The sequence below is a fragment of the Mandrillus leucophaeus genome, unplaced genomic scaffold (assembly GCF_000951045.1).
Source record: "Mandrillus leucophaeus isolate KB7577 unplaced genomic scaffold, Mleu.le_1.0 Scaffold122, whole genome shotgun sequence".
NCBI classification, from domain to species: Eukaryota; Metazoa; Chordata; class Mammalia; order Primates; family Cercopithecidae; genus Mandrillus; species Mandrillus leucophaeus.
In genome coordinates, this window is record NW_012100543.1 from 2,135,493 (window position 1) to 2,163,182 (window position 27,690).

General features: G+C 40.2%; 1 long non-coding RNA gene across 1 annotated transcript in view; it reads left to right on the forward strand.

Annotated features, from left to right (window-relative positions):
• Positions 1 to 574: 574 nt before the first annotated feature.
• LOC105533070 overlaps positions 575 to 27,690 on the forward strand; it is a 40,283-nt gene continuing 13,167 nt past the window's right edge. Inside the window, exons 1-2 of the long non-coding RNA XR_001005075.1 lie at positions 575 to 898; positions 5,041 to 5,191. This is a non-coding gene — a long non-coding RNA (uncharacterized LOC105533070). The remainder of the gene's footprint in view (positions 899 to 5,040; positions 5,192 to 27,690) is intronic.

Below are 27,690 nucleotides of genomic sequence, written 5' to 3' on the forward strand. Positions count from 1 at the left end.
TGTTTTCTCACAGGCTACTTTGAAGAAACAGGCCACCATCCTGGGAGTAAAACAGAGTTCTTCACGAATTACATCATTTATTTTTCAACAAATATTAATTTAATTTGGTTTAGTTTAACAAGAGCGCATGATCACAGATTTGATAACCAAATGGATGCCTTGACGTACACTTCAGTCCTGGTTTAGCTCTCTTCCAGGGAGAAAAACAGTCTCTCAAAGGTAATTGGTGTACCACTCTCCCAAAATGGAAAAAAAAAGGAAGGGTAGGCTTTCAATTTTCTTAAACATAACTCAAAATCCACATATAATAATAAACAAATGGTTTAAGGCATTTATGTCATAAATGTCCTGCCATTATTTAGTTATGAATTTTCAGGTTCAGGAATTATGCTAAAACCCAAGAGTCATTATGGAATGTCTGTATATTTGATTTCCAAAGCTCCAGATAGATTTTAATGTGTTCAATATTATACCACTGTACTCCCCAAACTATTTCTGTATCCTCAGAGACATGTCCGAATAGCAGGCCTCTGTGTCTTCTGCTTAGTGAAAAGTGTGAATAATAGCTCCAAAAAGAATATATTTATAATATATAGTTTTTTTTTTACTTTAACATATGTTCCCACATAGCCAAATGATTCAACTCAGTACAGTTAACAACTTAGAAAGGGATTCATTGAATTTTCCAGGTCTCTTCATGGCCAGAGTTGCTTTGTAAGGAGACCCTAAATGTGGAATAATCAACATGTTAAAGTAATCTAGATGTTTATGATTTGATAACTCTTTGGTGCATTGTTTAACAACATGTTTTCAATTTACTTTCCTTCAAATAGCTCCAAATAACCCCGTGATTTTGGATGATTGATTATGGGAATGCTGCTTTTACTGTACATCCAAGGTAATTTTAAAATTACATCTTCTTTTCATTGTTAAGGGGTAAAATCATTTGCAGGTCTTGACATGATTTATCAGAGATAGAGGGACAAAGGGTCAGTCCTGGTCTCACTCTACTAGGACATTATTATGTGATCCCAGAAGGAAAGCACGCAGCTCTGTGGAAGCTGGGTTCTAGTTCCAACATGTCAATAATCAGTTCTGTGGCCCTAGAAAAGTCATCAACTTCCTGGGCCTCACTTTCCTTCCATATGAAAACCAACAAAACAATTCAAATGGACACTTCTTCCCTAGAGATTCTGATTCATTATAAGTGGAGATGGACCCAGAAATCTGTATTTTTCTGCTTAAGAACCTGATGTTTATAATCAGACCCGTTTGGAAAACACTAGATTAAATAGCTTCTAAGTCCAAGTCTAAAATTGTACAACTCTAGAACCAAGATTTTCTGTTCTCCAGACATTTTTTCTTTCAATGTAACTATTGGATTTTGTAAAATTATTTATCCATCTTAATGAAAAAATCTTACTTCACAGTGACCGATGCCTGTTTTTCTCAGGCACTGTGCTCATGCTTGTATGTAAATAACCTGTTTAATCCTACTAAGAACTTCACACTGTCAGTATGTTAGTATGGTTATTAATCCTAGACGCTGCAACAGACAAACTCCCCAATCTCAGGTGCTTAACAAAGTAAAGATGTATTTCCTGCATATATAAAATCCTCCTTCACCTTGTAACTATGCCGTCCGAAACACATGTTCTTTATAGAAAGACAGGGACACTCTGAATGATACCTATCTCGACACTTCTGTTCACAGTTCATTGGTTAAAATATCATATAACCTGATCTAATTGAAAGGCAGGGAAATATACAGGAAGATATACATATCTGGTGAGCAAAATCATTCACAGCAGAGAAGCTAGATTTCACAGTTTAAGAAACTGCAGCTCAGGAAGGCCCATTAAGAGTAGGGTGGGACTGGCCGGGCGCGGTGGCTCACACCTGTAATTACAGCACTTTGGGAGGCCAAGGCAGGCAAATCGCAAGGTCAGGAGATCGAGACCATCCTGACTAACACGGTGAAACACCATCTCTACTAAAAACACAAAAAATTAGCCAGGCATGGTGGCGGGTGCCTATAGTCCCAGCTACTCAGGAGGCTGAGGCAGAAGAGTGGCATGAACCTGGGAGAGGCGGAGCTTGCAGTGAGCTGAGATTGCAGCATTGCACTCCAGCCTGGGTGTCAGAGTGAGACTTGTCTAAAAAAAAAAGGCGGGGGGGGTAGGGTGAGACCATACTTGAAGAATGTCACTTGCCATTTCATTCAAAAAAAGAAGGTAGAGTTTCCAATAACAGAATGTATATTTTTCCTTAGAGAGAAGATTTATTTTCCAAATACATAAATAGAGAAATGATATTGTTAAAGTTGTCCTTGGTACTGTGTCTTTGCATGCTGAAATCGAAAGACATCTCCCTCCTTCAAGCAGGCAGATATTCCTAATAAGTGGCCATGGGGTCTAAGGAGATTGACTTTGCTGTAGTCTACTGTGAGTGTGACTCACTCATGACAACAAAATAGGGATCTCCAGATGTCAAAAATCATTCTTTCAGCTTAGCTTTTTCAAACACTTCTCATCACAGATCATTTCTTCACAACTGAACCCGTGAAATAACAGCTTTGCCCATTCAGAGCACACCTGTCATAGATAGATACTGTTTTCTTTCCGTCAATTTTTTGATGCTGAGAAACCTCTCAATAATTCAACAATTAATTGTAAGGGTGTGGAGGGACTCCAAGATCTGTGGCAACAGAATTCGGGATGATAGGTCTTGTGTAGGAAGAGCCTCTAGGCTGCAGCAAAACAAAAAAATCACAATAACAAAGACACGGGATGGTGCCATCATCAGTGTACTTCTGAATTAATGAGGCCTAGAGAAGGAAACAGGTACTTCTGCTGGCTTGAGGAGTCAGGAAGGGCAGGGGAGAGAGAGAGAAAGAGAGAGAGAGAGGATAATGATGATACAGGTCTGCATGGATGAGGTGTCATCGGTCAGATATATGGAGGGGGGCAGAAGTTGGAATGCATTCCAGGGGAGGGGAGAACTTGAGCAGGAACGTTTAGGTAGCAGAGAGTCTTAGTATTTGGGAGAATGCAGTGGGCAGATGACGGCTAGAAATATGGCTTGAGCTAAATGTTCAAAAATCTAAGTATCGTACAAAGGAGTTTGGTCTTTACCCTATGTGCATTGGAGGCATCTGAGGTTTTTAACCAGGAGATAAAATATGTGCTGTGGAAGGATTATTTGGGTGTTCTGGAGAGATGGAATGCTGCACTTGCACGACATCTCTGGATAAATCTAAACAACAGTGTAGCACTGACAGATAGTTAACTATGCCCCAATATCTATCTTATTCTGCTGATATATAATAATAGACTTTCAAGCCAGGCATGTGACTATTCAGAAGCAGGATGAATTTCTCAGGTTTTCTTACAGTTGGTATGGCCATGAAACTAAGTTCCAGTCAATGAGCTTGAAGACTGTGGCTGCTCCCGGAGGTTTTGCTTAAAAGACCTCTGACACGCATGGGGCATCTCTTGTCTTCTTGCTGCTACTTAGAATGCAAATGAGAGGTCTACCCATTTGGGCCACTTTTTGTCAAGGCCAAGTTGAATTGAAAAGGCCAGTTGATTTCTTCTTCATTTGAATTGCTTTCCCACTTTTGTTAAAAGTCAGTTGGGCTTACATGTGTGGGTCTATTTTTGGGTTCTCTATTCTGTTCCATTGATCAATGTGTCTATCTCTCTGCCAAGAATGCATTGTGTTAAACACTGTGATTATATAGTCAGCTTTTATGTCAGGTAGAGTAATTCCTCCCAATTTATTATTCTGTCTCAAAACTCATGATCCATTTGAAGAAACACATTTTACTTCATAACCCAAAATACACATACATGTGTATGCACGTATACATGAAACATGTTTCATGAAAAACTTACATTATTTCTGATATGGCCTAATTTTTTTCTAACCTATACTATTGTATTCTATTTCATTCTATTTTTTCATTCAAACATACTGGTCATGATACACTAAAATGACTTCATTATCATCTGATAGATCTTTTGATCTGCAGTTTAAAAAACACTCCACTGGAGGGAGAGGGTAGTGCATATTAACCATAAATCCACCATATCGCCCATAGATGAAACCTATAGTGAAAGCCTCCTTGGAGGTGGAACAAACAATGAAGCTGTCCCGCTGCACATCATATTTCTTTTCACTTGGGAGAAGGGCTTGTAGGGAACATACAGCCTGTTTTTTTGAGGATGTTCTCACCAGGAAAAAAAATTTCCAGTCTCTAAATATGGGATTGGTTTTCTTTAAAAATTAAAAAAAAAAAGCTCAATACAGAACTTAAAAACTGTAAAATGATATTCATTTTCATGCTAATCAGCAGACCAATTTTTCTTTACATATTGTCTTTTATCCTTATACTATACTGCTCTAAGAGTTATACGTTATAATTTCAATTTTCCATATGATGAAAATACAGACGCATAGAAGTTTAGTGATTTGCCCAGATTTGCATACCTGATTGGCAGCACAGGTCAGACTCAAATATGTGCCATGACCCTTAATCTCATGAATGAAACCAAACTGAGACCCTCCTCGTGGTCAAAAGTCAGGAGCCTGTAAAGGAGGGAGATGGACTCTTCCAGAAGGTTTGTAAGATTCTTCTGAAGATGACATAATAACTGCCGACATGGACCATGAAGCTGAGGGTGACACCCTGAGCTGCTTTCTTTTGGGTCTCCGAGAAAGCCTTCATGGAGTGGAGCCACCACACTAGCCCAAGACAGCTACAGCTGTTCTTCTACATGAGCAGAAAGAAAAACTTTTATCGGGTTTAAGTCACTGTTATTTTGGGTTTATGTTATTCACAGTTGAATCTAATCCTAACTGATACAACCACTATCCTGCAAAAACGGTGGCAAAAAAATATATATCACATATCCATCACATAAATCCACTTTTATAAGGAAATGAAGTCAAATTATTACCCCCAATAAAAAGGTGTTTCGCAACATGACCCAGGAATTTAGAAGGACCATTTGTTCACTATTTCTCCCTGTCTCACAGCTCTCGTGGCCTCAGCGGATAAGTATATGAGAGCACAGTTTTCCTGGTGTCAGAATATGAAGATCCAGGGAACAAAGAACCTCAAAGAACACCTGGATTGTCAAGGTTTGGCCGGCAGTGCACTTTCTCCAACCTTACAGTCACACGCAAGGTGAAAAGCTCTCTTGTTTTCTCTTTTCCTAAGTTTTCTTAAAGAGAAAGAAAAGGGACAAAAATAAGTGGAATTGAAGAAAAATGAAATATAAACAAACTACACTTTTCCCTGAACAGAAAAGCTCAATTAAGCAAAGACAGAGAGAAGAGACATGTAGGATGCTAATTTAAACCACAGCCCCATGTCTAATGCTTTTAGCCAAGGAAAGAAGAGAAAAGCAAAAAAGAAATCTGAGTCAGAGGGAAGATGTCATGGTGAGTTTCAATGGGAAGAATTCCTTATTAATTCTAAAGAACACGATGCAACATGGATTTAATTATACAAGTCAACCCACCCACATTCCTCCGCTGCCTTTCACACACGTGGGCTTCTGAGGATGATGAAAGGTGGGTGGGGAGAAAGGGATAAGGAGGCAAAGCACAGGATGGCTAGGGCCACTGAGAAGATGGCTCTACCCTAGAGCTCTGTGGCTGTGGCTTCACCCTCTCTAAACATGAGCCCCCGGTTGCCCAACTCCAGTTGCTGCAATGGCACCTGACCATGGCCTAGCTAATTCATTCACCTTGGGTCCGGGACACTTCTGTGTTGCTCTATTTACTGTGAGGGAAACTTCTTAAGCCTTTGAGAAATGGAGAGAAGGAGGATAGATAGGAGCTTAAAAAAAATCTCTCAGCTGCTTTTAATTTCCTATGGGAAACACAATGCAATCTCACCAAGTTTTTCCCTAAGAGCAAGTCTCCATTAAAACTCCGAAGAGTTTAAATGTTTTAGAAATTTGAAACACTACTCAGGTTTTCCTAAAGTTTCCTTGGGACTTTTAATCTATACTGTCATCAATACCCCAATCTCTGCACCAGCAAAATAATTTAAAATGTCCCATAACCAAGACCCCATTGTTTCTTCCTGCTTTTTCTTTCACTTTCAGACAATACCTGTGAGGGTCCTAGCTGAGAGAGACCCACTGACCATTCTGTGCTGTAGCTAACTATCTCTGGACAGTTTTAGACTTTTAAACTGAGGACATTCCACTTGGATAGAAAGCCATGATGGAACTATGAAGTCACAGGGCATCAGCATGAGGGTTCAGTTGCAGATAACAAAACAAACAAACACCCACTCTAGCTGTCTCAAGCAAAAGGAATGTGATGCAGGGAACTGCGTGCTTAGAAAACTTTTGAAAGGCTTTAGGCAGACTTCCATGAAAGACTCTCAGGACAGCACCACCGAACTTGTCTGTCAAAGTAGCTACTTCATCTCAACCAATTTTTGAAAGGTGATTTTCAAAAATTTTTCAATGACTCATTTTTAAAAACTAAAGTTATTTTGAGATAATTTGAGATTTGCATGCAAGTAAGTATTTAAGAAATAATACAGATTGCTGGCAAGATGGCCGAATAGGAACACCTCCACTCGGCAGCTCCCAGCGAGACTGACACAGAAGGTGGATGATTTCTGCATTTCCAACTGAGGTAACCAGTTCATTTCATTGGGACTAGTTGGACAGTGGGTGTAGCCCATGGAGGATGAGCTGAAGCAGCCTGGGGCATCGTCTCACCTTGGAAGCACAAGGGGTTGGAAGTTCTCTCCCCTACCCAAGGGAAGCCATGAGGGACTGTGCCTGAGGAATGGAGCACTCCGGTCCAGATACTGCACTTTTCCTACAGTCTTCGCAACCTGCAGACTAGGAGATTCCCTCTGGTGTCTACACCACCAGAGCCCTGGGTTTCAAGCACAAAACTGGGCAGATGTTCGGGCAGACACCAAACTAGCTGCAGGAGTTTTTTTTTCTCCTCATACCCCGGTGGTGCCCGGAACGCCAGAGAGACAGAACAGTTCACTCCGCTGGAAAGGGGGCTGAAGCCAGGGAGCCAAGTGGTTTGGTTTGGCAGGTCCCACCCCCACAGAGCCCAGAAAACTAAGATCCATTGACTTGAAATTTTCATAGCCAGCACAACAGTCTGAGCTCAACCTGGGACACTCCAGCTCAGTGTGGGGAGGGGTGTCTGCCATTGCTGAGGCTTGAATAGGTGGTTTTACCTTTACAGTGTAAACAAAGACACCCAGAAGTTTGAACTGGGTGGAGCCCACTGCAGCTCAGCAAGGCCACTGTGGCCAGACTGCCTCTCTGGGCAGGGCATCTCTGAAAAAAAGGCAGCATCCCCAGACAGGGACTTATAGATAAAACCCTCATCTTCCTGGGACAGAACTCCTGGGGGAAAAGGTGGCTGTGGGTGCAGTTTCAACAACTTAAATGTTTCTGCCTGCCAGCTCTGAAGAGAGCAGCGGATCTCCCACCACAGCGTTTGAGCTCTGCTAAGGGTCAGACTGTCTCCTCAAGTGGGTCCCTGACCCCTATGTATCCTAACTGGGAGACAACTCCCAGTAGGGGCTGACAGACACCTCATACAGGAGAACTCTGACTGACATCTGGCAGGTGCCCCTCTGGGGCAAAGCTTTCAGAGAAAAGAATAGGCAGCAATCTTTGCTGTTCTGCAGCCTCCGCTTGTGACACCCAGGCAAACAGGGTCTGGAGTGGACCTCCAGAAAACTCCAGCAGACTTGCAGCAGAGGGGTCTGACTGTTAAAGACCCCATATGAAGGTTACCAACATCAAAGACCAAAGGTAGATAAATCCATGAAGATGGGGAGAAACAAAAATTCCAAAAACCAGCTTCTCCTCCAAAGGATCACAACTCCTCACCAGCAAGGGAACAAAACTGGACAGAGAATGAGTTTAATGAATTGACAGAAGTAGGCTTCAGAAGGTGGGTAATAACAAACTCCTCCGAGTTAAAGCAGCATGTTCTAACCCAATGCAAGGAAGCTAAGAACCCTGAAAAAAGGTCAGACAAATTGCTAACTAGAATAACCAGTTTAGAGAAGAACATAAATGACCTGATGGAGCTGAAAAACACAGCACAGGAACTTCGTTCATAAGTATCGATAGCTAAATCGATCAGGCAGAAGAAAGGATATCAGAGATTGAAGACAAACCTAATGAAATAAAACAAGAAGACAAAATTAGAGAAAAAAGAATGAAAAGGAATGAACAAAGACTCCAAGAAATATGGGGCTATGTGAAAAGACCAAATCTCTGTTTGATTGGTGTACCTGAAAGTGACAGGGAGAATGGAACCAGGTTGGAAAACACTCTTCAGGATATTATCCAGGAAAACTTCCCCAACCTAGCAGGATAGGCCAACATTCAAATTCAGGAAATACAGAAAACACCACAAAGATACTCCCTCGATAAAAGCAACCCCAAGACACATAATGGTCAGATTCACCAAGGTTGAAATGAAGGAAAAAATGTTAAGGGCCGCCAGAGGGAAACATTGGATTACCCACAAAGGGAAGCCTATTAGACTAACAGTGCATCTCTCAGCAGAAACCCTACAAGCCAGAAGAGAGTGGGAGCCAATATTCAGCATTCTTAAAGAAAATAATTTTCAACCCAGAATTTTGTATCCAGCCAAACTAAGCTTCATAAGTGAAGGAGAAATAAAATCCTTTACAGACAAGCAAATGCTGAGAGATTTTTGTCACCACCAGGCCTGCCTTACAAGAGCTCCTGAAGGAAGCATTAAACATAGAAAGGAACAACCAGTACCAGCCACTGCAAAAACATACCAAACTGTAAAGACCATCAACACTATGAAGAAACTGCATAACTAACAGACAAAATAACCAGTTAGCATAATAATGATAGGATCAAATTCAGACATAACAATATTAACATTAAATTTAAATGGGCTAAATGCCACAATTAAAAGACACAGACTGGCAAATTGGATAAAGAGTCAAGACCCATCAGCGTGCTGTATTGAGGAGGCCCAACTCATATGCAAAGATACACATAGGCTCAAAATAAGGGGATGGAGGAAGTGGAAAGCAAAAAGCAAAACAAAACAAACAAATAAAACAAACAAATGAACAAACAAAAAACAAAAACAGGAGTTGCAATCCTGGTCTCTGATAAAGCAGACTTTAAACTAACAAAGATCAAAAGAGACAAAGAAGGGTTACGTAATGGTAAAGGGATCAATGCAGTAAGAAGAGCTAATTATCCTAAATATATATGCACCCAATACAGGAGCACCCAGATTCATAAAGCAAGTGATTAGAGACCTACAAAGAGACTTAGACTCCCACACAATAACAATGGGAGACTTTAACACTTACTGTCAATATTAGACAGATCAATGAGACAGGAAATTAACAAGGATATTCAGGACTTGAACTCAGCTCTGAATCAAATGGACCTAATAGACATCTACAGAACTCTCCACCCCAACTCAACAGAATATACATTTTTCTCAGCACCTCATCGCACTTATTCTAAAATTGACCACGTAATTGGAAGTAAAACACTCCTCAGCAAATGCAAAAGAATGGAAACCGTAATAAACAGTCTCTCAGACCACAGTGTAATCAAATTAGAACTCAGAATTAAGAAACTCACTCAAAACTGCACAACTACATGGAAACTGAATAAGGAGCTCCTGAATGAATACTGGGTAAATAATGAAATGAAGGCAGGAATAAAGATGCTCTTTGAAACCAATGAGAACAAAGACACAATGCAACAGACTGTCTGGGACACATTTGAACTAGTGTGTAGAGGGAAATTTATAGCATTAAATGCCCACAAGAGAAAGTAGGAAAGATCTAATATCACAATTAAAATAACTAGAGAAGCAAGAGCAAACAAATTCAGAAGCTAGCAGAAGACAAGAAATAACTAAGATCAGAGCAGAATTGAAGGAGATAGAGACACAAAAAACCCTTCAAAAAAAAAAATCAATGAATCCCAGAGCTGGTCTTTTGAAAAGATCAAGAAAATATAGACCACTAGCCAGACTGATAAAGAAGAAAAGAGTGAAGAATCAAATAGACACAATAAAAAATGATAAAGGGGATATCACCACTGATCCCACAGTAATACAAACTACAAACAGAGAATACTATAAACACCTCTACACAAATCAACTAGAAATCTTGAAAATCTAGAAGAAATGGATAAATTCCTGGACACATACACCCTCCCAAGTCTAAACGAGGAGAAGTCTAATCCCTGAATAGACCAATAAAAGGTTCTTAAATTGAGGCAGTAATTAGTAGCCTACAAACCAAAAAAAAAAGTCCAGGACTAGACGGATTCACAGCTGAATTCTATCAGAGATACAAAGAGGAACTGGTACCATTACTTCTGAAACTATTCCAAACAACAGCAAAAGAGGGACTCCTCCCTAACTCATTTTATGAGGCCAGCATCATCCTGATAGCAAAACCTGTCAGAGGCAAAACAAAAAAAGAAAATTTCAGGCCAATATCCCTCATGAACATCAATGCGAAAATCCTTAATAAAATACTGGCAAACAGAATCCAGCAGCATATCAAAAAGCTTATCCACCAGGATCAAGTCGGCTTCATCCCTGGGATGCAAGGCTGGTTCAGCATACACAAATCAATAAATGTAATCCATCACATAAACAGAACCAATGACAAAAACCACATGATTATCTCAATAGATGCAGAAAAGGCCTTCAACAAAATTCAACAGCCCTTCATACTAAAAACTCTCAATAGACTAGGTATTGATGGAACACATCTCAAAATAATAAGAGCTATTTATGACAAACCCACAGCCAATATCATACTGAATGCGCAAAAGCTGTAGGTATTCCCTTTGAAAACCAGCACAAGACAAGGATGCCCTCTCTCACCACTCCTATTCAGCATATTATTGGGAGTTCTGGCCAGACCAATTAGGCAAGAGAAAGAAATAAAGAGTATTCAAATAGGAAAAGGGAAGTCAAATTGTCTCTGCTTGCAGATACATGGTTGTATATTTAGAAAACCCCACTGTCTCAGCCCAAAATCTCCTTAAGCTGATAAGCAACTTCAGCAAAGTCTCAGGATACAAAATCAATGTACAAAAATCACAAGCATTCCTATACACAAATAACAGACAAACAGAAAGCCAAATCATGAGTGAACTCCCATTCACAATTGCTATAAAGAGAATAAAATACCTAGGAATCCAACTTACAAGGGATGTGAAGGAATTCTTCAAAGAGAACTACACACAACTGCTCATCAAAATAAAAGAGGACACAAACAAACGGAAGAACATTTCATGCTCGTGGATAGGCAGAATCAATATCGTGAAAATGGTCATACTGCCCAAGGTAATTTATAGATTCAATGCCATCCCCATCAAGCTACCAATGACTTCCTTCACAGAATTGGAAAAAACTATTTTAAACTTCACATGGAACCAAAAAAGAGCCTGCATAGCCAAGACAATCCTAAGCAAAAAGAACAAAGCTGGAGGCATCATGCTACCTGACTTCAAACTATACTACAAGGCTACAGTAACCAAAACAGCATGTTACTGGTACCAAAACAGAGATGTAGACCAATGGAACAGAACAGAGGCCTCAGAAATAATACCACACATCTATAACCATTTGATCTTTGACAAAGCTGACAAAAGCAAGCATTGGGGAAAGGATTCCCTATTTAATAAATGATGTTGGGAAAACTGGCTATCCATATGCAGAAAACTGAAACTGGACCCCTTCCTTACACCTTATACAAAAATTAACTCAAGATGGATTAAAGACTTAAACATAAGACCTAAAAGCATAAAAATCCTAGAGGAAAACCTAGGCAATGCCATTGAGGACATATGCATGGACAAAGACTTCATATCTAAAACACCAAAAGCAATGACAACAAAAGCCAAAATTGACAAATGAGATCTAATTAAACTGAAGAGCTTCTGCACAGCAAAAGAAACTATCATCAGAGTGAACAGACAACCTACACAATGGGAGAAAATTTTTGCAATCTATCCACCTGACAAAGGGCTAATATCCAGAATCTACAAAGAACTTAAACAAATTTACAAAAACAAAAACAAAAACAAAAAACCCATCAAAAGTGGGCAAAGGATATGAATAGACATTTCTCAAAAGAAGACATTTATGCAGCCAACAAATACATGAAAAGAAACTCTTCATCACTGGTCATTGGAGAAATGCAAATCAAAACTGCAGTGAGGTATCATCTCACACCAGTTAGAATGATGATCATCAAAAATTCAGGAAATAACAGATGCTGGAGAGAATGTGGAGAAATAGGGATGCTTTTACACTGCTGATGGGAGTGTAAAGTAGTTCAACCATTGTGGAAGACAGTGTGGCGATTCCTTAAGGATCTAGAACTAGAAATACCATTTGATCCAGCAATCCCATTACTGGGTATATACCCAAAGGATTATAAATCATGCTTCTATAAAGGCACATACATACATATGTTTATTGTGGCACTATTCACAACAGCAAAGACTTGGAACCAACCCAAATATCCATCAATGATAGACTGGATAAAGAAAATGTGGCACATATACACCATGGAATACTATGCAGCCATAAAAAGGATGAGTTCTTGTCCTTTTCAGGGACATGGATGAAGCTGAAGAGCATCATTCTCAGCAAACTCATGCAAGGACAGAAAACCAAGGATGGCATGTTCTCACTAATAAGCGGGAGTTGAACAATAAGAACACATGGACACAGGGAGGGGAACATCACACACCGGGGCCTTTCAGGGTGTGGGGAGCTAGGGGAGGGATAGCATTAGGAAAAACCTAATGTAGGTGATGAGTTGATGGGTGCAGCAAACCACCATGGCACATGTATACCTATGTAACAAAACTGCACATTCTGCACATACACCCCAGAACTTAAAGTATAATAAATAAAATAAAATAAAGAAATAATACAAGCTGTGTGTGGTGGCTCACGCCTGTAATCCTAACACTTTGGGAGGCCAAGGCGGGCTGATCACCTGAAGTCGAGAGTTCAAGACTAGCCTGACTGACATGGAGAAACCCCATCTCTACTAAAAATACAAAATTAGCCAGGCGTGGTGGCGCATGCCTGTAATCCTAGCTACTCTGGAGGCAGGAGAATTGCTTGAACCCGGGAGGCGGTGAGCTGAGATTATGCCATTGCACTCCAGCCTGGGCGACAAGAGTGAAACTCTGTCTCAGGAAAAAAAAAAGAAAGAAAAGTAAAGAAAGAAAGAATACAGAAATTCTAGGCACTTTATACTCTGTTTCCCCCAATGACAATGTCTTACAAAACCATAACATAATACACTATCACAACCAGGATATTGACACTGGTACGATCTACTTGTCTAATTCAAACTCCCCTGGTTTTAGTTGTACTTATGTGCATGTGTGTGTGTATGTTTAGTTATTTGCAATTTTATCACTTGTTTAGATTTGTGTATCTGTTACCACAGTCAAGACATAGACCAGGCACCACGTTGGGCTCAAAAGCCGGAGATGACTATAAAGAATGGTAATGGGCTATCTTGAGTGGTTTGTAAGATGGCTCCAGAGGTGATTTCTACTGGAATCCTGGAAGAGTTTTTGCTGTGGCACTTTTTTGTGATAATTATATAGCCTCCATAGCAACTTAGACTGAACTTCTGCCATGATTTTGGTGTCTGTATGTTTAAGATAAAGCTAATATTTTGTTATTTCTCCTGGTTTTATTTCACTTCTGGACTAATAATTATTGGCCCTTGTGCTTGGGTGCCAAGGGCTGTGATAGTGGAGACAGAGTTTCTGCTCTGAAGGGCTCATAGTAGGAAGAATCATTATCATAGAACCCACTTTATTTTTATTTTTACTCCCATGAAGGTATCAAATTTTGCTCATTTTGGCTCTCACTTGCTCCCTTGCTCCAGCCTCCCCAGAGTCTTGGTCCCATTGAATCCTCTGGGCTCATTCCTTCTCCAGCAGCCTTTCTATTCCCATCCACCTTCTTGGAGCTTCAGAGTTCATTTTATTTCTCATAAAGAATTAACATATTCCAGTTCCAGCCAATCTTATTTCCCACCTCTTTCCAAGAGTCATGTGTGAAAACTGCAAACTCCACTCAGAGTGTCCACTCCATGCCCTAAGAGTAGACATTGACCATAGCAAGAGTGAGGAGCATTGGAACAGAGAAGACACTGCAAAATAACAACTACAGTCACTATGCCTGCCGTAGAAAACTTCTCTCCCTGAGTCACCACTGTCTCTTAAATTCAGTTATATCTTTCTTCAAGAGTAAGCTCAAAACTGCATTATCTAAGAATCTTTATTTATCCCACCCAATTTAGTCTCTCATTTCATCTTGGACAATCACTATTTTATAAAGTTCCCTTCTGATTCCTACATTCCTCACATCACTGTCTTGCTCAAAACCTATTAAGTCATCACTGCTGAAAACACTCTACCTCATTATTATGGCACTCAAGGCCCTCTTCAATCTGTATTCAACTATTCTTTGTAGGCTCATCTCAATAACCTTTCTGCAAACATCCTATGCTCCTTCATTACAAAAGCACTTGCCATTTCCTATAATGTGCCATGCAATTTTGAATTATGGCTTTGTGCATTTTGATCCCTAAGGCTGAAAGTACCGTCATACTTTTTTGGCCAATCAAATCTTACCCCAAGACTACTCAAATGGCTCCTACTTAATGAGGCCTTTCCTGATTTACCTTTCCCTTCTTGATCCCTGTTGGGAACCTATAATCAACTGTGCTTTGACACGTGTAGTAAATCAATTGTAATGTAGCCGGTGAGTATTTGATGCATCCACTGAAGAGTGAGCATAGGAAGGAGGCTTGAGTATGGTTCATGTTTCTATCTGTAGAACCTCACACAGGTATGGAGGGGCACAGTGGAAAGGAATAGGAAATATTCTCTGTTTAAACCAGAGAAATTCTGGAACATACTGCATACTACTAGAATTTTTATTAAGATTTAGGTATCTGGAAGAAATGGTTTAAAGGAGGTCTGGGGCTTGAGGACTGGGACCCTATGTCACTAGGGTTACAATCTTGAAACAAAAGAAGGTAAAAATCTGCTTTAGTGTCTGAGGAAGTCCTAGAAATTAGTAAACTCATTTTGAACTGGAATATAATTAAGTAAGGTTCAGAGGCCCTATTTTGAAACACTGGAATTTCAGAGAAAAAATATGCTTGAGATGAAATACAGTAATTTCACTTCGTTATCCTTGAAGCAGATTCCTGGTAACTCATTTCAAGTTTTTGTGTTGTAGGATGACAATACCTGAAAGTTCAGAAAGCCTTTTACAAAGTCTCATCAGCGACTATAATTCCTAGGATAACTATTCCAAGATTTGGGACACCTTTGAGTGATGGCAAAAACAAGAGTACTGGTAGTTCCAACAGCAAGAGCAGTTTCAGAGGTGGCAAGAGCAGCAGCAGATTGGCTTAGGGGCCCACAGGGAAACTAGCAGCAATGGTGATACCACCAATGACTGAACACCTACTGTGAGCATGAAAAGTTGCCAGATGCCTAATAGACATTATAGTTAACCTTCATAACTATAATTTAAAATATATATAATCCATATTTTGCAAATAAAGACACTGTCTCAAAATGAGGAGGTAACTTGCTTAGATTCATATTGTTAAGTAGTAGCAGAATTTGGATTCGCTATTAAGCCCATGGTCTTCCTGCCACATTACAATTTCTCTTAAAATTGAGAATACTTGAAAGGACATATGTCCCAAGAAATTTTAGAGTATTAAAGGTGCTGAGTGAAACTGTTGCTGTTGTTATTCATGTCAGAATCATTAAGGCTGGCACAGTCTTGCGATACCAGTAGGTCTAAAATAAGTGGTCGAATTAAATGGAAAGGAACTGATAGTAATGCCACAGTCTAATCCCACTATCTTCACCCACAATGTGTTTAGGAGTCTTCTCTGCCTCATTTAAAATGTATTTCCAGCATTCTTCACTTGGTGGGAGAAGTTCCCAGAGTTACCTCTCAAGAAGGAAAGTAACCATTAAATGTGCCACTGGTTTTTGGAGGGTTGGAGGGAGGCTAACTAGAACCCATCAATGGTTAACCTCAACAGGAAGAGGAAAGAATGATTGTAGTTATTAATGTGGTTTAGATAAGTCTGGCTCAGCAAACTGGGAATCTGAGGCTAAGAAAAACAACAACAACAAACACATGCCCAGTACTGCCATTTTGTCCTCCCTTTCTCTGGGGTCACTCCTGAATCACCCACAAACATCTTCCCTATGCTTCTACCAATCTCAGCAAAGAGCTCTTCAACCATTTCATTGATTTGGTCCACTCTATCATGACTACTTTTGCCATGGTCTTCTCTTGTTCACCTCCCCATCTTTTCATGGGCTGTTGGGGTCACTTGACTTTAGCCCCTCTCCTAGATTTTAGAACTATCCTTAATTGAAGGTATATCCAATTCCATGATCTAACTCTTAGGTATTTTCTAGAAGAAAGTCTCTAAGAGCAAGGTGGATTTTAAGCTTACAATACACATGTTGATCTAGAGCTTACTTAAAAAAAATTCTAAGCCTTTTCTAATACATATTTATGACCAAATTACAGGATAAAATAAAGTGTAGAATTCTTATCATGAGTTGGTGCTAGTCATGGGAGCTGATAGCTTAAGTGGCCAGCAGGTGGTCTCTTTTCAGCAGCCATCATGCCAAACCTATCCACGGAGGGTGTAGTTGGAAAAAAATCCCAGCTGCAATCTCTTAGGCATTTCAGCATTCTAAGCACTAACAAAATTAGAGACTGTAAAGATTCCTTGTGAACAATCCATATTTTAGGGCTAAGGGTTTCTAGAATTTTGGACAAGAGATGTCAGTTTCAGAGGCCCTGGTAAGTTTATAGATCTTTGAAAGTGAATTTGACCCTCTCTTCTTGATTCTAAGCAGTATTGGGGTACATGGTACAAAGAGATGCCACAGGAGACTTTTCAGAGGAACGTGATCATTCCAAAGTGTCTTCTATCCTATCTTTACTGCTGTCCTCCTTAGCCTCTCCAGTTCTTATTGTCTACTCCCCATGGTGTAGTCTGCTACTAATGAATTCTCTGAGTTTTTATTTTCAACAATTTTACTTGTATTTCCAACAATTAGCTGTCTTTTACACAATTTTCCAATGTTCACTTTCTACTCTGTAACGTGGGTCCTCTATTTGCCTGTAATCTTCGGCAGTTTGGGGGCATGTCTGGCTCTAGTGTTCTACCTTCCTTAATCTAGCTTCAGTGAGTTAGCAGTTGATTATATTTTCTGAGACCCACCATGTCTCACGGACTTCAGTCCTGGTTCCAGTTAAGATTTGGTTTTCCAAATAGGAAGATAACTCCTTATTTTAATATATCCTCCTGGCTACTTACGGGAGGGAGGTCGCAGAGCAGACATGGGAAGTTTTTAGGGGTAACATAAACAGAGGAGACTATTGAGCCTTCTCTATTTACTGAGTTTCTGCAGGTCATTCTCTTTTAGCTGGCATCATCTGTGAACTGGCTTTGCCTGCCATACAGAAAGCTGACTTTTCTTGTACCAACCACACTTTTCTCCTTCATCTATTTACGGTTCACACACTTTCCCAACCTAACCCTCCTGTTTTATATCATTTCACTCAGTCATCACTTCCACTCTTCCACTAAAAGACTTTCTGTTTACTTTTACCAAATCACATGATATGAGATAAATGTTCAAATCCTTATTTATGGGCATTTAAAGATTGCAACACTCCTTTTACAAGGCAGCTATTTGATTCCAGTATGGATAAGCTACAAAGCTAGAGTTGGCCTCCATCGTGACTTGCAAAATGAAGGGCACTGAAGTTATTTTTACTCATAAAAAGGTAAATAATGAGGCACAGACCTGGAAACAAACAGAACCAGAGTGTACCCTGCAGAATGCCAGGATGGTCTATTGGAGTGACATCACTATAGCGATACAGTCACAGTGGGAGAATCAGTATAGATTCCCAAATTCTGTGAGCTGTTAGCCAATTATATTGCCTAATCAAACTTGTCTACAGTAACAACACTTAAAACAAGTGCTAACATTTATTGAATGTTTAGGACAGTTCTGGCACTACACAGACATTTTTCATCTAATCCTCACAACTACCATTAGGAATAATTTCCATTCTACAGATAAGGACACTAAAGCCCAAAGCAGTTATACCACTTGCCCCAGATCACACAGTCAGAAAATGGCAGAGCTAGGTGTGTTAGTCTGTTTTGAGTTGCTATAAATTAATACCTAAGACTGAGTAATGTATAAAGAAAAGAAGTTTATTTTGGCTCATGGTTCTGCAGGCTGTACAGGAAGCACTGTGCCAGCATCTGCTTCTAGTGAGGGCCTCAGAGAGCTTACAATCATGGTAGAAGGCAAAGAGGAAGCTAGAGTGCCACATGGTGAGAGGGAGCAAGAGAGGAAGAGGAGGAGGTGCCAGAATCCTTTAAAGAAGCAGCTTACCTGTGAACTGATTACTATGAGGATGGCACAAAGTCATTTACAAGGGGTCCACACCCATGACCCAGACATCTACTAGGCCCCACCTCCAACACTGGGGATCACATTTCAATATGAGATTTGGAGGCAACATAACATTCAAGCTGTATTACTTGGGTTAAAACCCAACCCTCTGGCTCTAGAGTCCCTGCCCTCAGCCATAGTGCTCTGCCACTTCTCCAAGGATAGGTCTCCATTCCGTTCCCCATACATGAGCCAGAGCTCACTGTCACTCAAGGGAGCCATTTCTATCGCTTCACAGAAATTTCAGGATGCCTTTCCTCATGTTGAACTAAAATCTGCCTGCCCATAATTCTTCAGTTGGGTCTTTTTCTACTTTCAGATCCATCCAGAATATTTTGTTCTTATTGTTTCTTATTTTCTTTTAACAACCTTTAGAGATTTGAAGATGTAAATTGGCCCTCCAATTCATACCTGAATATTATTTTTGTGGTTAGTGAAAATAATCTTATCCTGATATAAACTGTTGCATCGAGTAATGAAACAGCTCTCTACCTTTCCAGCTAGTGGTTGGCAAAATAGGTCCACAATGGAGTGTAAAGTGCTTGAGGAGTAATCTCAAGGCGATAAGCTATGCTGATAAAAATTTACATAGTTATCCACAGTGTTGTTTATATTAACCACAAATTATAAATCACCTGTGTCCAAAATAATGGAATTTATAAATAGATTATAATTTATCCATGTGATAAAATACACATTCATTAAAATTTATGCTTTCAAATTACTTAAGGATGAGAAATTCTCAGAATAATGTTAATTTTGAAAAGTAGGATTTAAAATAATATTTGGAGTGTTGTCTTAGTTTTGAAAAAACCATGCAAAAAGAAAAAAATACTAGTAAATACATGCAAAAATACATAGAATGCCTAGAAAAAAGAATGAAAATATGCACCATTGTAGTGATAATGAATTATCTTTTATCTATTTTAATAAATACTCTGTATATTTTCTAAATTTTCTAAAATGGCATTCATTACTTTTGAAGTCAAGGAATACATTGTTGTTGTTGGTATTGGTGGCGGTAATGTGTGTGTGTGTGTGTGTGTGTGTGTGTGTGTTTAAAGATCACAGTATGTCTAAGAATTACCCTCAGCTGAAGTTGGACTTAAAGATTGGGGAGAGGGGCAAATGACATTGGAATAGGGTGCTTCTACCATCCATTATGATCCCAATGTTTGGCCCCCAAATTGCTTTGAATGCCCCTGTGCATTTAAGAACTCAGCAACCAGGATATAAGAGTGACTGGGGCCTCTTCCCTCCTCCACACAACATCTCTTGTGCTGTTGTAGTGGACAATGTCAGTTAAATTTAAAGCTTAGATAAACAACAAATCTTGCATAAGACATACTTATATTTTAAAATTACTGGTTATTTATCTAAAAATCAGACATAGCTGGGAGTCCTCTATTTTAGCTGCTATATCTAGCAATCCTACCTCTAAATCCCTTCAGATGCCTTTTCAACATTTTTGTAAATATAAAAATTTCCCTCCTCTCCTTTATTGGTCCACCCTGGGAACATTTCTTTATTAAATCACTCACCCAGGAGTCTTGCTTTTGATGTTTCTGTGGAACTTAAACTCAGGAGAATCTTCTTCCCCTTTCCTGCCCCCATATCTCTTTCTCTATCTATTCAGCTCTCTCTCTTTCTTAGTTATCTCTCCGGCATTTCTCCCTCTAAGCATTTCTCAAAAATTGCCCTCATTTACTTTTCTATGGATTATCTAAAAAGTAAACATCCTCAGGATTTTCTCCAATGTGTAAACACATTACCAGTACAAATAATAATCAAAACACAAAACTGACAAAGGATACAAATATAGAGTTGATAAAATCTGTTGATAAGCGAATAATCAAGTAGGCTATGAAATACAACCCAGGAAAATTGACCATAATGTAAATAGTAACCACAAAAACTCCATGATTTTAGAAATGATATATGATGTTTGTTATTGACAAAAAATAGATACACCCTAATTATATTGTTTAGAGATAATAACTGATCAGTTGAAAATAATTTAAAATGCAGATAAAAATGGAATGTGCAGATTAAGAATTTAATTAGCTTGGACTTCACTCAAGAAAATGTTTCTTCACTGGAAATTCAACAGTGCTGACAAAACTCTGAAGGAAATAATTTTATTCGAAGTCCTCAGGGTCAAAGTCAAGAGGTAAAAAATGTTATGCTCAAAGTGTTCTGTGTTGATGGACAATCTTGGCAAAGTTGTCAGCATAAACAAAGAAGCACATGGAATCTCATTCTGCTGCCTAGGGAGGGATACTGAGGGAGAGGTGGGTGTGAGAGGGGCTTGGGGCTTAGGTCATGCCATGGAGCCATAATGAAAGCTGCTTTGTATTGGCCAGGCATGGAGTAATAATAGCAGCAATGAAGGTAATTGCCATAGTGGCCCTAAATACATACTTTTGATCAATAGGAAAATTGTGGAACACTTACTAAGGTGTTGGACCCTATGCTAGACATGAGATCACCATCATCTCTGTGATCACATGAACTGTTTTTCCCACTTGCTATATGAATATTGAGACTTAATGAGGTTTAATAGTGTTAAATTCACACAGCCAGAGATGTCTGACGCCAAAGCTGAGCTCTTAACACCTGTGCTTTGTGTCAGGCAATGTGTCTTCCCCATTCGTAGAGCACCTCACTTTGGGTGGACTTCAGTGTCAGATGAAGGACATAGAAATCAAATCTGTGGATGCTGGAGAGTGTTATGCAGAATTCTGGAACCATATCATTCCTTTCTTAAGTTATTCCAGAAATAAGTACAGGGTCAGGGGAAAACTAGAAGCAAAGAGAACAACTTAAAATATTTTAATATTAAGAAATGACAAAGGCTTGACCCAATTGAGTGACAGTAGGGATGAAGTAGAAAGGAAGTATAGAAATATACTGTGTGGGTGTAATTACCAGGGTTTGGTGGTTTACTAAATATAGGTCATGGAGGAATGGGGTCAAAAATGAATCCAGACTTAAGTTTGAATGATTGGAAAGTTTTGCTGCAGAGAAAGGAAATTCACTGTAAGAATTTCAGACCCATACTGGTTGTCCCACCTAAACTTCCATTTGTATGTAAAATACATGAACTTCATAATTACAAGTTTAGGTGTGCAAACTATTGCCATTGTTATATTCTACAAGTTGTCAATATAATTTTGAAATTTTTGTCCACAATTTGACTTCTTCAGTAAAACATAAATCTCTCCATTATAGAAGAAACTCGATCAAATTCAGTTTTGTTATTGTTGTTGTTTTGGTTAGGGGGAGCACTTCAGGTTGAAAATTTATTCCTCAGCAGGACTATTCTTCCTTTATTATCATTCTCCCTAGTGTTGAGACGAAATGGTAGCTCTGGTGTGAGATGCAGAGCAGTGCACAGGGGAGGGTAGGAATAAGTGGGCAAGTCAGAGACTTATGCAACTACAACCTTGTTTTGGTGGTGGCAGAGGTAGACTCATCTCCATCTTGGTCTAGGCCCTTTGGTACCATATTGGAATATTGTTGCCTTATTATTGTTAGATGCATGCACCTTCCTAATATTGGCCCACAGAGAGGGGGCTTGAGCTCCTATCAGTGGCAGCAAGGTCAGCCCACATGTTTTGCTATGTGATCAGCGTCTAATCTAGGTCACTGGAGCACATGACCCTTGACTCCCACTCCCTCTAGGAACACAGAAAAGTTAGCTCCTAGCTCTTCTCTCCATGCCACCTGGGACCCGCAGGGCCTGGGGAGGCCGCTTGCTGACTTGTGTGCCTCACAGAGTCACTGTGCCTGCTCAGGCATCATGTGCTATCAAAAGCTTCTCTCCAATGCTTACTTTCTTTTCACCTATGCACCATTTTTGTCTGGGAGGAAGGTAAAGATGGCCATGAAATGCTCAGACTGATGTGGGGAGTTTCTGTGTCTCTCTTTTCTCAGGAGCTTACTCAGGGTGGAAGGCAGGTCATAGGCCAATATCTAATCCAGTGACTTTCTCTAATCCTTCTTTTCCTCCCCAGTTTGTGGGTGTCCAGATTGTCTGGGGTTAAGTGGAGAGGATAGGAGATCTGAATTCTTACAAACACATTTGTTTTGTACATCTATGTCTTTTAACATCAATGTTTTAATATTTAATAGACAAGAATTTTCTCTTCTGCTCTCTGATCCCACCATGAGAAATAATCCCTGTGATGAATGGTCTTAACTATACAAGTTGATGAGGGGAAACCAGAAGGAGAAAAAAAAATGTTGCTTAATATCTTACATTATGACATTTAACCACACAGTAGGTCAGCATGTATGAAAGGAACATCATAACAAGAATCTAGCTAGAACTTGACCAAAACTAAACCAAATCCAATGCAAACTTTCTTTTTCTTGGCACACCTTCTGAATGTTGCTGTAGACCAGAGAACAGAATAATGTAGAAAAACATCTTTTTCTTCCAGTCTTAAGCTGATCATCGTTTAGTTGGAAATAAATCTGAGATCCTAAATGGCAACAAAAACAAAAACAGCTCAAGCAAACAGGCAGTATTCACTAATGATGACTTTGGTGAAATAGAGGAAAAGAACTGTCAGGAAGAAGAAGGGAGGCCATGGCAAGTGAATGTCCCTTCGCAGCCATCATTTTTCTAGGGTTGCAGTAGGGATACAAAGGCAGGGCAACAATCCCCTTTCAGACATGACATGCTGGGGAGTCGGAATTAGTGAAGAGGAGATAACACTCTATTTAAAAATTTAGTTGCTTCCAGTTTCTTTGGGTCACTCATGGTTGCACTGAACTGCTTGCTGTAAATAGAAAGATTTTTCTAGTTAGACTTAAATGATAAAAATCTGGTTCAGTGGGCTGTATGACTATAAAAAATGTCATAGCCAACCATTTTAGGGCAAGCTTGAAAAGGTGAAATAGTAAAGGTATGAAATACACATATCCATACATTCATTTATTTAACTAATTCATTGAGCCAACAACTGTACTGCACCTACTGTATTCCAGGCCTATGCTAAGCAGTAGAATACAGAAACCAATAAAAAGGAGTATGCACTATCTAGATGCTCACTGTGAGGTAAAGGGACACACAGCTACCAGCTATGTTATATAAGATTATTCTATGGCCAAGGTATGTCAGGGGAAGAGACCAGCTCTACCTAGCTGGGGATTGGGAAGGCATCACAAAGATAGCAGGGAATAATCAAATGTATCCTTTGAAGGAAAGAACATCTTGGAGTTAAAAAGACTTTGATGAGGACCAGAGGCCAGAGAAAGCACAGCATGTTTAAGGAAATGCCTAGACTTTAGAGTGAGAGGACCTCAGAGAACTTTGCAGGAAGCAAATGGAAATGAGCCTGGAAAGTAGGCAGGGGCTGGATAATTAAGGCCATCATATAAAATCAGGACATTATCCTTTGATGGAGGAGCACCATTGGCCGGTTTTTTAGCAGGGAAAGCGTGACCAAATGTATCACATTTTAGAGAGAACACTTTAGTGCTATTGTGTTGAGTTAATTACAAGGAATCCACAGTGGAAACTGGAAGTCTATTGTATACTATAGGGGAACTAAAATGATTTAGGTCCAACCTAAATCAATAGGAGTGGGAATGGAAGAAAGGGCAGGTTCAAGAGGTGGTGTGGTGTAGAACTAAGGCGTTAGGATGTGTGCAAAGGCAAGGGGGGAATAAAGACAATGTCCAGGTTTTTGGCTTAAATGGGGAACAATAGAGCATACGGTATGATAGAGAGAAAGAGCATACAGGATAGAGGAGGTTTCCTGGGGATTAGAGGGTGGAAGTTCAATTTTAGACGTGCCAAATTTGAGATGCCTGTGGGACATCAAAATGGAGATGTCTTACAGCTGTTTGACGTACAGGTCTGCAGCTCAGTATAGAGGTCTGGGCTGATTTATATTTGGGAGTCATGTCTCTGAGGCTGTGAATCAGTCCTGTCGAGAATGCTGATATTTATGAACTAAGAGAGAAGAAGAGTAGCCAGTGAAAGAGACTGAAAAGAGTAAGTCAGAGGTATAGGAGAACATGGGGTCTGATTACCAGGACACAAGGAAGGAGAGAGCATTAGGAAGAAGGGAATGGTTAGCATCGTCAAATTCTATAGCAAAGTCACATGGAGCCATTGTAGTAAAGCTGGAGGGCAAAATCACTACTCGCCAGGGAGAGGCAGATTTTGCTCCAATAGGTGGGAGAGTTTTCTCGCAATCGATACATCTAGTCCCCTGCATACAGCAGGCAATTGGTAAATATTTGCTTGAAATAAGAGTTATTTAATGATGGAATTATTTGTCTGATGAGGACCACACAGGAGTTCATTAAGCAAAGGTGAGCTGCTCAAGTGATAGGGATGCTGTAAAAGGGATCCCTGCAATGGTTGGAGATCTGTATAAAGAAAGCCCTTTGAGCAGTTTGGATGGCAAATGTTTGGTGTGAGTGTAGTGGTTTTATTTTTGTTTTTCATTTTAAAATAAAATTACTTTGGCCAAATAAAGAGTGAAACCCAGCCCACTCCTTACTCATCATGCCATTTGACGTAATTCTTGTAACCCTCGTGTCATAATTTCCTCACCCATAAACTTGGGATATATCATCTGTCCTATCTACTCCCCTAGAGAATAAATGTGCTTGTTAAGTGTTTGGGAACATGAAGAAAAAAAGAAGGATAATGATACAAGACAGGTCTGGGAGATCTAAGCTTGGCTTTGCTACCATTTTCCCAGATTGACTTAGACAAACTAGTTTTTACGTTTATAAAATGAAGGGGCTAGGCAATATGTCGAAGTTCTCTTCTGCCCCCATTTTCTTTCAGGCTGTGATGTTCATTTCTTTGGCATGATCACCATCACCATCATTCCCAGGTTCAGGGCACAGGCAGGTGGAAAGGACTTTTTAAATGCACACTGGCTCAGGTGACCCCCAGTGCAGATGAGTGATGGGGGTAGGGACAAATCTCAGTATTGTGTCCACTTTCCAGATGACATTGCTTCTCAATAAAGTCAACCATGACAGTCCTGGGGTCACAGAACTGACAGACACTGGAATGGAACCTTCAGCTCGGTTCTTTTCTCTCCAAAACCATGCTCTGTCCACCTCCCTACAGCATTGTGTACTTATGTTGGGCATTGTTATTATTCAACAGCAACCCTGGATTGATAAGGAAGAGGTCAATCCTGCCTTCAGAAGGCCCGACTTAGAGTCCAGTCTTAGGCCCTTGTTTCGTGTTCAACATTGAGAAGGTCATTTCCCCATTGTGGAGATGCTCAATTTCTGCATATACAAAGAAGAGAGCCATTGCATCCTGCAGCTTCTGAAGGTCGTGAAGAGGGTGAAATGAGATGAGGGAGGCAGGCTGGGAATCACTATGCACATTGCAGGGCCTGTGTTTCTGTGAGGTTTGCAGGCACATGGTACAGCTGATTGCACAGCGATTACAGTGCTTTTCAATGTTGTGGGGCTCAGCATGCCTGCGCTGGGAGCCGGTTCTCTCCCAATGGCTTGGGTAAAATACCCCTCAGAGGGGCTGCATCCTCCCTCCCTTTCAATCCAAATATTTAGCTTCAAGCCTGCTTCAGCTGTGCTTTGGCAAGAAGTATTCGGGAGGAGGAGGCTGCTCTGAGGGGCCCTCCTTTGAAGCCCTGGATGTCCTACAGTGATATGGGGCCTTGGCCAAGCAAGTTGAGCTTTGAGGCCAGCGGCAGGTTTGAGACACTCCGGGGGCTGCTGACTTCAGCTGAGGGGGCTCAAAGCCCAGATCCCCACACAGCTGTGGACTCTCAAGGATCTCTCTCTCTCTCTCTCTCTCTCTTTCTGTTTCTCGGGCAGAGCTTCATGTGCATCTGAGCCAGCCCTGCAGCAGCCCTTAGCAGCCCTTCTCTGGGGCTGGGTTATCTGTATGCCCAGGAAATCACTGGGCTGAGGGTACAAGATAGGATCTTGGCTTTCTCAAAAGAAGAATGAATTATCATCATTGATTCCTCGGGGGGAACTCTTGGGGCTGGACTCACCATTACTCCCAGTGACCTACTTGGGAGATTTCTGTTTCTTGTTCCTGAAACCTTAGATTCTGAGGGCTGTTTCTACCATGAGATATAGGACTCATTAACTTAAAAATATGACCACTGCTCATCAATTTGGGCCCACTGTACCCATAGAACAGCCGGCAAAGAAAAGAGTTCATGCACCGGCAGTTGTAATACACCCTGATCATAAGGAGAAAGCATGGTTATTTCACAAAGAAGGTAGGGAAGGGTAGGAAGAATATTTACTTTTTCCTCAGGAGATGCCCTACTCCCTAAATAACTGAATTCCTATTGAATGTATTCAGAGAAGTTGGCACTTAGGTATTGTGAATGCTGCCACCTATATTAGAATCAAGGGTAAGAAAAAAGTGGAGTGAGAGCAATGGAAGTTGAAGAATAAGATCAATTGAACATATATGGAAGAGGAGTGTCTCTCCTTTAGGTCCAGGTGTGACCTTGGCATTGTATAAGGGCAGGAGGCAGAGGAAGGTGGATGTCCTTCTCTCCAATGGCTCTGCACTCACTCACCTTTCTCAGAATAATTGGTTGTGAGGACAAAAATGATGTCACTATGCCACACCATCTCCTTATTTGAGGCAACAAGGATTTAGGTGAACTTGAACTTACCATTATGATTGAGAGAAAGTGGAGAATCATTTGGGGAAACAAACTAAAAAAGCAGGTTTGTTGACTCAATGATTCATAAAATGGTCACTGCTTTATTTTCTGTAGCTGGACATTTTCTCCTCTCTTTAAGGTGAGTGCCTTGAATAGATTGATGTTCTTGGGGAAGAATACCTATCTCAAAGGTGGAATCACTGATTAATGTTTTCCAGGGATATGTTTATCACTGAATCTGCAATGGCTAGAGCAATTCCCGGCAACATGAGTACTCAGAAAATATTTGATGAGTAAATAGAAGGAAGGAAGGGAGAAAGAAAGGCAGAAAAGAAGAAAAGGTAGGGAAGTAAAGGTAGGGAAGGAGAGGTGAGAGGAGGGAAAGAGAGGGAAGCAAGGAGGCAGCAGAGTGGTAGGGAGAGAGAGAGAAAAGGGAGGGA